Source organism: Sarcophilus harrisii, chromosome 3 (genome assembly GCF_902635505.1).
Source record: "Sarcophilus harrisii chromosome 3, mSarHar1.11, whole genome shotgun sequence".
Taxonomy (NCBI): domain Eukaryota; kingdom Metazoa; phylum Chordata; class Mammalia; order Dasyuromorphia; family Dasyuridae; genus Sarcophilus; species Sarcophilus harrisii.
This window is the reverse complement of record NC_045428.1, coordinates 4,942,375-4,954,464: the sequence shown is the minus strand read 5'-3', so window position 1 is coordinate 4,954,464 and position 12,090 is coordinate 4,942,375. Positions and strand designations below refer to the sequence as shown.

General features: G+C 36.4%; 1 long non-coding RNA gene across 2 annotated transcripts; it reads left to right on the top strand.

Annotated features, from left to right (window-relative positions):
* The first annotated feature begins 281 nt into the window (after positions 1 to 281).
* On the top strand, positions 282 to 11,283 carry LOC116422981. Of its 2 annotated transcripts, XR_004233471.1 has the most exons (4): positions 282 to 409; positions 10,291 to 10,445; positions 10,521 to 10,599; positions 11,115 to 11,283. It is a non-coding gene; the product is annotated as an uncharacterized LOC116422981 (long non-coding RNA). The 2 variants fall into 2 exon arrangements; XR_004233470.1 differs by lacking the exon at positions 10,521 to 10,599.
* Positions 11,284 to 12,090: the final 807 nt, after the last annotated feature.

The window sequence follows — 12,090 nt, the reverse complement described above, 5'->3', positions numbered from 1 at the left end:
AAAGACCCTATGAAAGAGCATGTCCAATCCCTTCACTTTTGTTGTCGTTAGGTGATTTTAGTCTTGGTGATCCAATTTTGGAGTTTTCTTGGCAGAGCTATTGGAATGGTTTATCATTTCCTTCTCCAGTTCCTTTTACAGATGAGAAAACAGAAGCAAATAGGGTTAAGCGATTTGCTCAGCATCACACAGCTAATAAGTGTCTGAGGTCAGATTTGATGTCATAAAAATGAATCTTTTTGGTTCTAAGACCAGTGTTCTATCTATGACCACCTAGCAGTTCTAGTTCATTTGACCATTGAGGAAACTTAAGGTGAATGGAGGGAAACACCATCAATCAATGATTTAGAGCTACAAGGGACTTCAAACTCTAATTCAAGCTTCTGAGCTAACAGGAGAAGAAACTAAGGTACTGAGAAGGTATTTCATCTAAAGTCATATAGATAGTGGATGACAGAACTGGGATTCTAACTCAGAACCAAGGATGCCAAATCCAGCATCCAAAATTCATCTTCTTCCCCCAAGAAAACTTTTTTTTTTCATTTTCTACATGTAATTACTGCCCCTCTTTTTTTAGTAAGATTGTTTACCTTGATTGCTTACCATCATCTCTGAGAAAGAACAGAGTTCTCTCAGGATTGGTTCCTTACTTTATCTCTGGTAATACTAAACCTATCAAAATTAATTATAATTTTGTCTAGTAGTATTCAGAAATGTCGATACCTTTACCAAGACTGGAGTTTATAATGTTTGCACAAAGAGTTTTATGAATCCAGAAAAAATATGGGGAAAAAAACCTCCCCACTTAAAAAAATATTATTCAGAGAAATCTCATGCTGACACAAATCAAAGCCTATCAAACACTTTGATGAGAGAAAAGAGAATTTTACCTTTTTTTTCATCATTCTAGATAGCTTCTCCCCTCCACCCAAAAATTATCTTCCATATACTTGGTCAGGAAGAGTCAATATGGTACAGTAGAGAGAATGTGTGAGAGAGAAAGGAATACTTGGGCTCCATTTCCATCTTACTCGTTTTCTGACTTGGTGAAAATAAATCCCCTTCACCTTTCTAGTCCTCAAGTTTTGCATCTTTAAATGAATGGGTCAGATGCCATGTCATTCATGCTCTCTCCAGACCTAAATCTATGGTCCTAATGATTAGATTGTCACTACTTTTTAAGATCATTTGCAGTCACTGTTCTTTTAGGGACAAACCCAAGCATCTTCTAGAGTTGTTTTCCAAGTAGGATGTGAAAAATGGAGGAACCAGGTGATTTCACATAGGCTCCTTAAAGAACAGCTTGCAACACAAAAACTGAATACTTCAGAGGATTCCAGCTCAGCAAGCTTTCAATGATTACTTTCCTGCAAATTCAATTTAATGTCTTGCTGAGTCATATAGAATGATACAGCATACTTTAAGTAGTTAGTAGAATATACTTACAGGTTTTCTATAAAAAAGGGAGGAAACAACAACAACAAAAACAAAAAAGCACCACAGATGTATCCATAGAATGTAATGCGAGGCAAGTAATCGGGAACATACTTAAGCTTTGAGTGTTGGATGCCCCTCAATCCATATTCTAATTTGTTGGATTTTAAGATACTTTTGTACTTTTTTTAAAAAAGCTTTAACACATTCAAACGTGATTAAATCAATTTTAAAAGCTTACAGTAAGTGATATAAGGTGATCTTTTTTAATCAAATCTAGACTTTTATCAGAGACAGAGGTCAAAATATCTGGGAGCCTCAAGGGGATCCCAGTCCAATACTTAGTAGGTGGGGAAAAACTACATATGTCTACAATCTTGCACAGATGTCAACTGAGGTAGAAGTAAAAAAAAAATACCTTCAGAGACTGTTAATATGATTTAAAATACATAAACATGACATCAAAACCATATATCAAATTCATGAGCCTAGTGGCAGATTTGACAAAGCACTTCTCTTTTTGATTTTATTTTTTAATTTTTTTTTTATTTACAAAATCTATGCATGGGTAATTTTTCAACAATGACTCTTGCAAAAACTTCTGTTCCAAATTTTTCTCTCCTTCCCCCATTCCCTCCCTATTGGAGTCCAATGCATGTTAAATATGTTAAAATATATGTTAAATTCAATATATGTATACATATTTATACAGTTATTTTGCTGCACAAAAAAAAAAAATAGGATCAAGAAGGAAAAAAAAAAACTGAGGAAAAAATGTAAGCAAACAACAGAAAGAGTGAAAATGCTATGTTGTGGCCCACACATAGTTCCCACAGTCCTTGCTTTGTGTGTAGATGGCTCTCTTCATCACTGAATTATTGGAACTGGCCTGAATCATCTCATTGTTGAAGAGAGCCACATCCATCAGAACTGATCACCATATAGTCTTGTTGTTGCCATGTATAATGATCTCCTGATTCTGCTCATTTCACTTAGGATTAGTTCATGTAAGTCTCTCCAGGCCTTTCTGAAATTATCCTGTTTGTTGTGAACAATAATATTCCATAACATTCCTGTATCATAACTTATTCAGCCATTTTCCAGTTGACGGGCATCCATTCAGTTTCCAGTTTCTTGTCACTATGTAAAAAGGGCTGCCACAAACATGTTTTGCACATATGGGTCCCTTTCCCTCCTTTAAGATCTCACTGTCATATAAGCCCAGCAAAAACACTGCTGGATCAGAGGGTATGAACAGTTTGATAATTTTTTGAACATAATTCCAGATTGCTCTCCAGAATAGTTAGATCCATTCACAGTTCCACCAACAATATATCAGTGTCCCAGTTTTCCCACATCCACTCCAACATTCATCATTATCTTATCCTGTCATCTTAGCCAATCTGAGAGGTGTGCAATGGTATTTCAGATTAGTCTTAATTTGCAATTCTCTGATCAATAATGATTTGGAGCAAATCTTCATATGACTAGAAATAATGTCAATTTCTTCATCTGAAAATTGTTCATATCCTTTGACCCTTTATCAATTGGAGAATAGTTTGATTTCTTATAAATTTGAGTCAACTATATATTTTAGAGATAAGGCCTTTGTCAGAACCTTTGAATGTAATAATGTTTTCCCAGTTTATTGCTTCCCTTCTAACTTTGCCTGCATTAGTTTTGTTTGTATAAAACCTTTTAACTTAATATAATCAAAATTATCTATTTTGTAATCAGTGATGATCTCTAGTTCTTCTTTGGTCACAAATTCATTTCTCCTCCACAGTCTGAGAGGTAAACATTCCTATCTTCTTCTAATTTGTTTATATCATTCTTTATGTCTAGATCATGAACCCATTTCGACCTTATTTTGTTATCCAGTGTTATGTGTGGGTCAATGTTAATTTCTGCCATATTAATTTCCATTTTTCCCAGCAGTTTTTTTGTCAAATAGTGAATTCTTATCCCAAAAGCTGGTCTCTTTGGATTTGTCAAACACTAGATTGCTATAGCTATTGACTATTTTCTCCTGTGAACTTAACCTATTTCACTGATCTATTTCTTAGCCAGTACCAAATGGTTTTGATGACCACTGCTTTGTAATATAGTTTTAGATCTAGGTCACCTTCACTTGCTTTTTTTTTTTTTCATTAATTCCATTGAAATTCTTTACTTTTTGTTCTTCCAGATGAATTTTGTTGTTATTTTTTCTAGGTCAGTAAAATAGTTTCTTAGGAGTTTGATTGATATAGCACTAAATAAATAGATTCATTTAGGGAGTATTGACAAAGCACTTCTCATGGAGGCACATGCAAAATTGCACAACCATAAGATAAGATTAAAAGGAAGCTTCTCTAAACCTGGATCTTTAGATAACTTAGAGAGCATCATAGAGCATGGAGAAAACATCAACAATGGAAATAGCACATAGCTTCATGCTGCACTGAGCAAACACAGTCATTTAAATGACTTGGGTTCATTTTTTTTATCTTTTTTTCTTTCAATATTATTTTCTGCTTTCCCATTGCTTTCTAGAGTTTTGTAAGGTGACATACTCTGTCTTTGACTTTTGTGGGAGAAGAGAAAATAGGTCAGATGTGATTTAATTTGGGATGGAGCCTTTCAGTTCCGAAATTCCCTCCATGGAGGGAATAAGCAAACTTCTCTATAACTAAGAGTGTGACATATAAGACTTGGCATGAATGCCATCACAACAGTGTGCTCATCCATCTGTTTCTCTCGACTCACCCAGCCAACCTTCCCCCTTTTTCAGACCCTAATTACCTCTCATCTGGACCATTGCCATTGCTTCATCACTGCTCTCCTGCCAAGAGGCTCTCTTCTCTCTTATCCATCCTCAATACAGCTGCCCAAGTGAGTTTCTTAAATCACAAGTCTAACATTGGCATGCCCCTATCTTCTAAATTCTAGTGGTTGCCAGTTCCTTTTAAGGTCTAGCCCAGTCTCAGATCTTAAGCCTCTAAGATCCTTCATAATCTGACTGCCATCTGGGTTTTATATATCACTTCCCTTCCCAGATCTAATGGTGTCATTGCAGTGACCTTGCTCATATCTCCTAGGTCATAGCATTCCTGTCTCCATCTTCCATGCATGGAACATATTTCTCCCTCAGCATCCCCTCTCAGAATTCCCAATTTCTTTCCAAATTCATCTCATATCACATTCAGTATGAAGTTTTTATTCTTTATCACTGCTTGGGCTCTGCCACAATTATCTTGTATTTCTATGAATATATATTTTATCTATCTATCTGTCTTTCTGTCTATCTATATGTACACACACACACACACACACACACACACACATATATATATATAGTCATAGTTTGTTGAAAGCAGAAATTTTTTGTTTTCTTTCACCATGTTTCCCCAGTGCCTTGTCAGCAGGCAGCCCACCTAGTAGTGCTTCCTTGATGCTTGTTGAATTATGAGAATGAGAACCCAAGGAAGATTAGCTCTGGGGCAGAAGCCCTTGCTAAAAGCATCATTTGTGAAAAGCAGTCAGCATTCATTTCCCTCTGAAGTTGTCTGAAAGCTACAGAGAAAAGCAGAGAGAAAGAGAACCTTATGTCTTTGGTTTGGGAGCCTGGCCCATCTTATTCTTTCTGCAGAGGGGTCTCTTTGGGGAGGAGGGAGAAAGACTGAACTGGAGACTTCATTAAGCCTGAACACTGAGCCAAGGTGTCTGGCCTCTGGATGGTTTCTCTCTGGCTCTCTCTTTGTTACTCTGTGATGGATGTCTCTGTGATCACTCCTGTACTTGGCTATGCTATGAGTTCCCTGAAATTGTAGGGAGAAGATATATAAGAAAAAGGTTAACATGCTACGTAGGTGATAAACAAAATCAGAGACTGGGTGTATGAGTTTTCCTAATAGAATAAAAGTGCATTGAAGATGGAGATTGGTTTATTTTCCTTTTTTTTTTATTCCTAGGGCCTAGAACAGACCCTGGCACAAAGTAGAAGCTTAATAAGTATTTGTTGGATGAATTGTAACCTTGACTATACCATTTCATGGAATTTCTAATCCCTTTTAGAGAGAGGACATGATGTAATGATAAAATGCTCTGGGTGGAGGCAAATCTTCAGGTTCATATTCTGAAGTATATACCATAATGTGTGACCCTGGAAAAGTCACTTGTTATTTTTCCAGAGCTCAAGGTCACATCTATAGAACAGTGTAACAAGGCACTCATAGGAGTGTCACAAGACTTAAATAATGTAACATATACAATTTGTTTTGCAAATCTTATTATGGAAATGAATGTTACTATTACTTATTATTATTAATTACATTTCCTGCCTCCTCTCATGCATATATACACTGGAAAACTTGGGACCATTGCAGACAGATGTCAAAAGACCTAATGGATAATGCTGGTGTTATGACTTCCATTTTCCCTGTGAAGTAGCCAAGAATCGGGGAATCCTAAATGTCTCAATTGTGTTGTAGTGGTTTGCCCATTCCAGTGTCAGTACTTGAATGTAGATCTTCTGACTCCCTGACCATTTTTCCTTGCATTGTATCATGTGTCTTTTTTTTCCCTCTAGGAACAGTAGGAATAACCAAAACCTTAAAAATCTCCATGTAAATACCAGTAAGATTTCGTGTTTTCTTTCCACTGTTGCTCTTGAATCAAAAAAGATAGGATTCTTTTTTCTTTTCTATTTCTTTCTCTCTATATTATTGTTGAGGAAAACATAACCTGGAGTCTTAATTTCCCCGAGTGCTACTCTGGTCAGACCTAGATGTGACCTATTCCAGACATGCAGAATGAGCCAGTGACAATGTCTGATTGGGGAAAACACCTGTTCTCAGGGAAAACCTAGAAAGGTGGAGGGGGGTTTGCATAAATTTTTGTGCTGAGTTCAAAAGGCCTTGAAGCAAAAGCTGTAACTTCCAATATGATTAATTAGCAAGTGAAACCTTCTGAAATTGTTTTTACACCCACTATTCAGAGCATCTCATACATGAAGTATCTGACTGATTTAAGAACCAATCACCATCAATCATGTCTCTGGCTAGAAAGGAGGACGACGTAGATCTGCTTCTTTTCATTCCCCTGGAGGAAATGATGAACTATTCTTTCCTTAATAGGGGGAGCAGATAGAGGGAAGAAAGCTAACATGCTAGAGACCTGTCAATTACTTCAACATGTATTAAATCTGTTCACATCGTGCTGCCAACTGGACATTGTGGTAGGAACAGAGCTGCTTGCGTGGTTCCCACATTCTGATAAACTAATTCAATGACCAGCTTTGTCCATGGTCTGAGAAAATTATTTACAGACTCTTTGAACTAACATAATGTTACTTTTTAAAGAGAATCCAAGAGAAGGTGGAATTCCCAGACACAGTGAGTAATGATAAGTAGGAGCCTGGGGCCAAGAAAAGCTTCCTCACTTCAACATAAAATATGGTGTGACACTCTATCCCATTTGTGAATAAAGCTGGCCCCCAAATTCAATCAAATATCTTTGAAATAATCACTTTTCAAAGGGGTTGTGGTTTGATTGACTTAGGATTCTAAGTGGAGATATCATAAAACACTTATAATTTGGCAACTGTGAACTCAGTCAGTCAATGAGCATTTATTAAGCATCCGTGGTGTGCCAAGAACTGTGGCTACTAAGAAATATAAAGGGCAGTCCTTCCTTCAAAGGGGCTCATAATCTAATGGGAGAAACAGGAAGTAATCAAAATACATAAACAAGTTATTTACAGGATAAATAGGAAATAATTAAGGGAGAGAAAACATTAGAGTTAAAGGTGGGTTGGAAAATGCTCCTTGTAGAAAGCAGATTTCCTTTGGAACTTGAAGGACAGAAATAAGGAGGGGAAGAAATCTAGATGTGGGGATAGTCAAAGAAAATGTCTGAAGCTCAGAGATGGTGTGTCTTCTTTATGGAATAGCAAGGAGACCAGGACTTTTGAAACATTGGATAGGACCCTTTTTTAGAGTTGAGGAGTGTATCCCAATCAATTGTGTTGATTGTGTGAAAATTAGTATTGAAATTAAAGGAATTAAAATCAATAGAATGTACAATATCATCACCCATTTGAGAGAAGTACATACACAACCTCTATCAACTAATAAGATGCTATCATGAAAGACACTCTACAGTTCACTCAGGTGTATAATTAGGGCTTATGATACCTTTGGACATACTGCTTAATGGTGATAAATGATGAGTTTGGAGTCAAAGGACCTCAGATCAAATCCATGCTTAATTGTTTGATCTCTGAAGTCTTTGGCGATGTATTGTACCTCCGATTCATTATCTAAAGAAAGATATACTTGGTCTGGTGAGCCTCTGAGCTCCCTTCTAGATTTATATGTATGACCTTAAATAATCTTCAATCTATGTCTTTATGAGGGCTATGGTTTGTTTGTTTTCCCTATTCTGTGGCCTATAATGCATTAATTTATTTTTCTTTCTTTTTAAATCAAAGTTTTCATTTTCTGTCTCCTGTTTTTTACCAGAATATCATTTGGAGTTAAAGAAGAAATACTCAGTTCCTCCAGTCTGGGTCAGCTTCTTCTTCCCCTTTGCCTCTCCGTTGATAACAGCTTTTTTCTAGACTTTTGCTTAGGAGGAATCTATTGTTTTCTCCACTGTTATCAAGGAAAACATCATTTAATTTACAGTGGAATTCAAAAGAACCTTTGCCTACACGAACAGATGTTTAAGTGCTAAAGGAAAAATGTTTGGAATATTTTTAGATGTAATTAACACAGCACATGCTACCACTAATTTGTACCTTTAAAAATTGCTTACAACAGTATTCTTCTGGATAAACAGTTTGACCTTGAACATCACAATCACTTTTGAGATGGCACTGGAACCCCTGACTGTGTAGTGGGGCTATTTGAACATTGGGAGGTTCTTCCCTCTTCTTCCTTCAGCAGCTCTTTGGACATCTTCATGTGAGGGGGCAACTTCTAGGTACTTCCTGAGAGTTATGTCTCTGAGAATTGAGGAAAGCTATTGAAACTGTACTTGGATTGGTATGGGCAGTTCCAAGGCAAGAAGGTATCTTCTTTCAGGGCAGGTTGGTAACTACTATTAAGCTCTTCAAGCAGGTACTGGGCAAAGTGTTAGGAGTGTAAGACAGTCTCCATTCTAAGGGTTTATGTTATAATTGGGGAAGACAATTGTGTGGGGAAGAGGAAGACTAGAGAAGAAGTAAAACAGATAAATAGAGTGAGACAACTTGATAATGGAATGAATCAAGCCAAAGCTCCTTAAGGCATGGGTATCTCAGTCAGGAATTGACTACTAAATGACTTGCTCCTGCAGAACCAAATCACCATTGCTTCAAGGAAATCTTTTCTGTCACTATACCAACATGCTTTCATTTCCTATAATTAGTAGTAGTAGTAGAAGTAGAAGTAGTATTAAGAACAGCAGCAGCAATAGTATTTGTAGGAATTGTGTTAGTAGTAGCGTTAATAGTAGTGTAAATAGTAGTGTTAGTAGTGGGAGTAGGAGTAGGAGTGGGAGTAGTAGTAGTAATAGTAGTAGTAGTAGTAGTAGTAGTAGTAGTAGTAGTAGTAGTAGTAATAGTAATAGGAGGAGGAGGAGGAGGAGGAGGAGAAAGAGGAGGAGTTGCTGTTGTTGTAGTAGTAGCAATAGTAAAGTAGGAATAACAGTCCCAGGAGTAGAAAGAGCAGGGAAGAAAAAGAGGGGGAGTAACAACACTGAGAAGGGGAACAATTGTGTGTTTTGAAGATATCCCACATTGGTGTCAGGACATCTTGCAACCATATTGTTTTTTGGAGGCACATTAGTTGTATTGACATTATCAAATAATATAACCTTTCAATGCCCCACCTTTTAAAAGTGTTAAGTATGAGTTGCCCAAAATCAAATTGTCCAATGAAATTAATGAAACAAAAGTTTGCTATATTGATGAAATCATGGATTTAGATACACCCCTCAACAACACCAATAGGAAAAAAAAAAAGACTTACATGTGGGAGAATATTGATAGAAGCTCTTTTTATGGTGTTGAAGTATTAGAAATTAAGGGAATGCCCATCAACTGAGAAATGATTGAACAAGCTATGGTATGTGAATATCATAGAATAATATATTGCTATAAAATGATAAGCAGACATTTCGGGGGGGGAAGGAACAATTAGAAAGACTTATGTGAACTGATGCTAAGTAAAGAGAGCAGAATCAGAACATTGTACACAGTGTTATGATCAATTATAATAGACTTAGTTCTTCTCAAAAATATATGATCCACAACAATATTAAAAGTCCTGTGATGGAAAATCCCATCCACTGAAAAAGAACCATGGAGTCTAAATAAAGAATAAAATATACAATTTTTATAGTTTTATTATTTTTTTGTTTTTTCTTTCTTGTTTTTCACTTTTGTTCTGATCCCTCTTTCACAAAATTTGGAAATATGTTTAATATGATTGTGCATGTATAGCCTATATTGGATTGCTTGCTGTCTTGGGGAAGGGGGATAGAAGGGAGAAAGGCAAAAAAAATAGAACTTAAAATATCACAAAAATGAATGTTGAAAATTATCTTTATCTGAAGTTGGAAAAATAATATATTAAGTGCAAAAAATCCTCTGATAATAAGAGTTAACATTTATCCATTACTTTACTTAATTTATGCTACAGCTCTTTGGGTTGAGTAGAAATATTTAAAGGCAGTGTGTGGGGAAGGGATAGGGGATCTGATTCTTAAAGCAATTATTGAGACTTTCAGTTTCAGAACCTTAATAATCACCTTTCCCCAAATTGAACATTACTGGGCTGTTCGATGTCCTGGTTAGATTGAGAAAACCTTCTTTTTAATGTTTTTCTACAGAACCAGGACACGGCTGTCATTCCAGTTTATCATATGTCCTGCAAATAAGCCTACTGCTTTATGCCAGAAAGGTTATGCCAGCAGCTTTCAAAGACACAGTGAATTGCATTTTCTTGTCCTGAACTTTCCCATTCCATCCTATATTTGCTCCCTTGGTAAGGGCACTATGGGAACCAGGTTGGGGAATTCTGAAAAGCTGGGTAGGAACTTATTATATTTTTTTGTTTTAGCAAGGGACTAAGGCAGACAAACCTGGACTAAGGCAGATGAACCCGTGCAGCTGAAGCAAGAAGCTAAAAACGATATTGGGTCAGTTCTGCCCATAGGAAGGTGAAGAAAGGGAATAATTAAGTTCAGTCAGGGCTAAAGAGCAGCAATGATGTGCATGTTAGAGTAACCATAATAATAATAACTAACAATTATATAACATTTGCTATGTGCCAAGAACTATCCTAAGCACCTTAGCGATTTATCTCTTTTAATTTAGGCAACAGCCTCAGGAGGTAGGTGCTATTTTTTACCTCCAACTTATAGTTTAGGAAACTGAGGCAAACAGAGTTTGGGTGACTTGCCCAAGGTTACAGCACATGGAAATATTTGAGGCTGGATTTGAACTCAGGTTCTCCTGACTCTAGACATAGTATTCTATGAACTACCTAATTGTCAAAGGCTGATTATTTCTGGGACTCATATGTAGAAAAAAGTGGCACTCCTTTACTGGAACTGGTTCATAAGAGTTGGTCAGGGATTTGGTTATAAGACTGGTTAAAGTTTTTATTTATTTATTTTTTAATTTATGTCATGAACTTGCTGTCTTCTTTTAGGGGTTCCACAGGATATATCCAAGTTCCTTTGATATTTCAATGAATGTTCTATCAGGTCCAGAAGTATTCTAGAGCTTAGAGAAAGAGCAAAATGCAAGATGAGCAATTGTTCTCTGTGTAACAATAAAAGACTGAGCCTGAGGAACATGTATCTATCATTTGCTACCACCACCACCACCACCACTGCGACCACCACCACCACCATCATCACCCCACTATTACTACTACTACTATTACTAATACAACTACAGCTACTACTATTACTACAACAACTACTGCTACTACTACTACTGCTGCTGCTGCTGCTACTACTACTTCTCTTCCTCCTCCTCCTCTTCTTCCTCCTCCTTTTTTCTTCTTCTTTTACATTCCCTTCTTCTTCTCTTTCTCTTCTTCCTCCTCCTATTTCTTTTTCTCCTCTTTCTCCCTCTTTTCCTTTTCCTCCCTCTTCCTTTACTTTATTCATTATTAAAGAAAACAAACAAAAAACCCTCAAGAAAAATAAAGTTTAAAAAAAGTATGCTTCAATCTGTATTCAAGCATCATCAGTTCTTTGAGGATGGATAGTACTTTTCATCCTAATTCCTTCAAAGTTTTCTTGGATCACTGTATTTATGAGAATAGTTAAGTCACTTGTGCATAATCATCTTACAATATTGTTGTAACTTTGTACACAGTTCATTTCATCAACCCATGGAACTCTTTCCAGGTTTTTTTTTTTTTTTTGATAGCATACTTATCATTTCTTATAGCACAATAGTATTTCATCACAATTACAAACCACAATTAGTTTAGCTATTCCTCAGTTGATGAGCATCCTCCCAATTTCCAAATCTCTGTCACCAGAAAAGAACTGCTGGAAATATTTCTGTCCATGTAGATCCTTTTAGCTTTTTTTTTAAAACCTCTTTTGGATATAGATCTAGCAGTGGTATTGCTAAATCAAAGGGTATACATATTTTACGTCCTTTGGGTA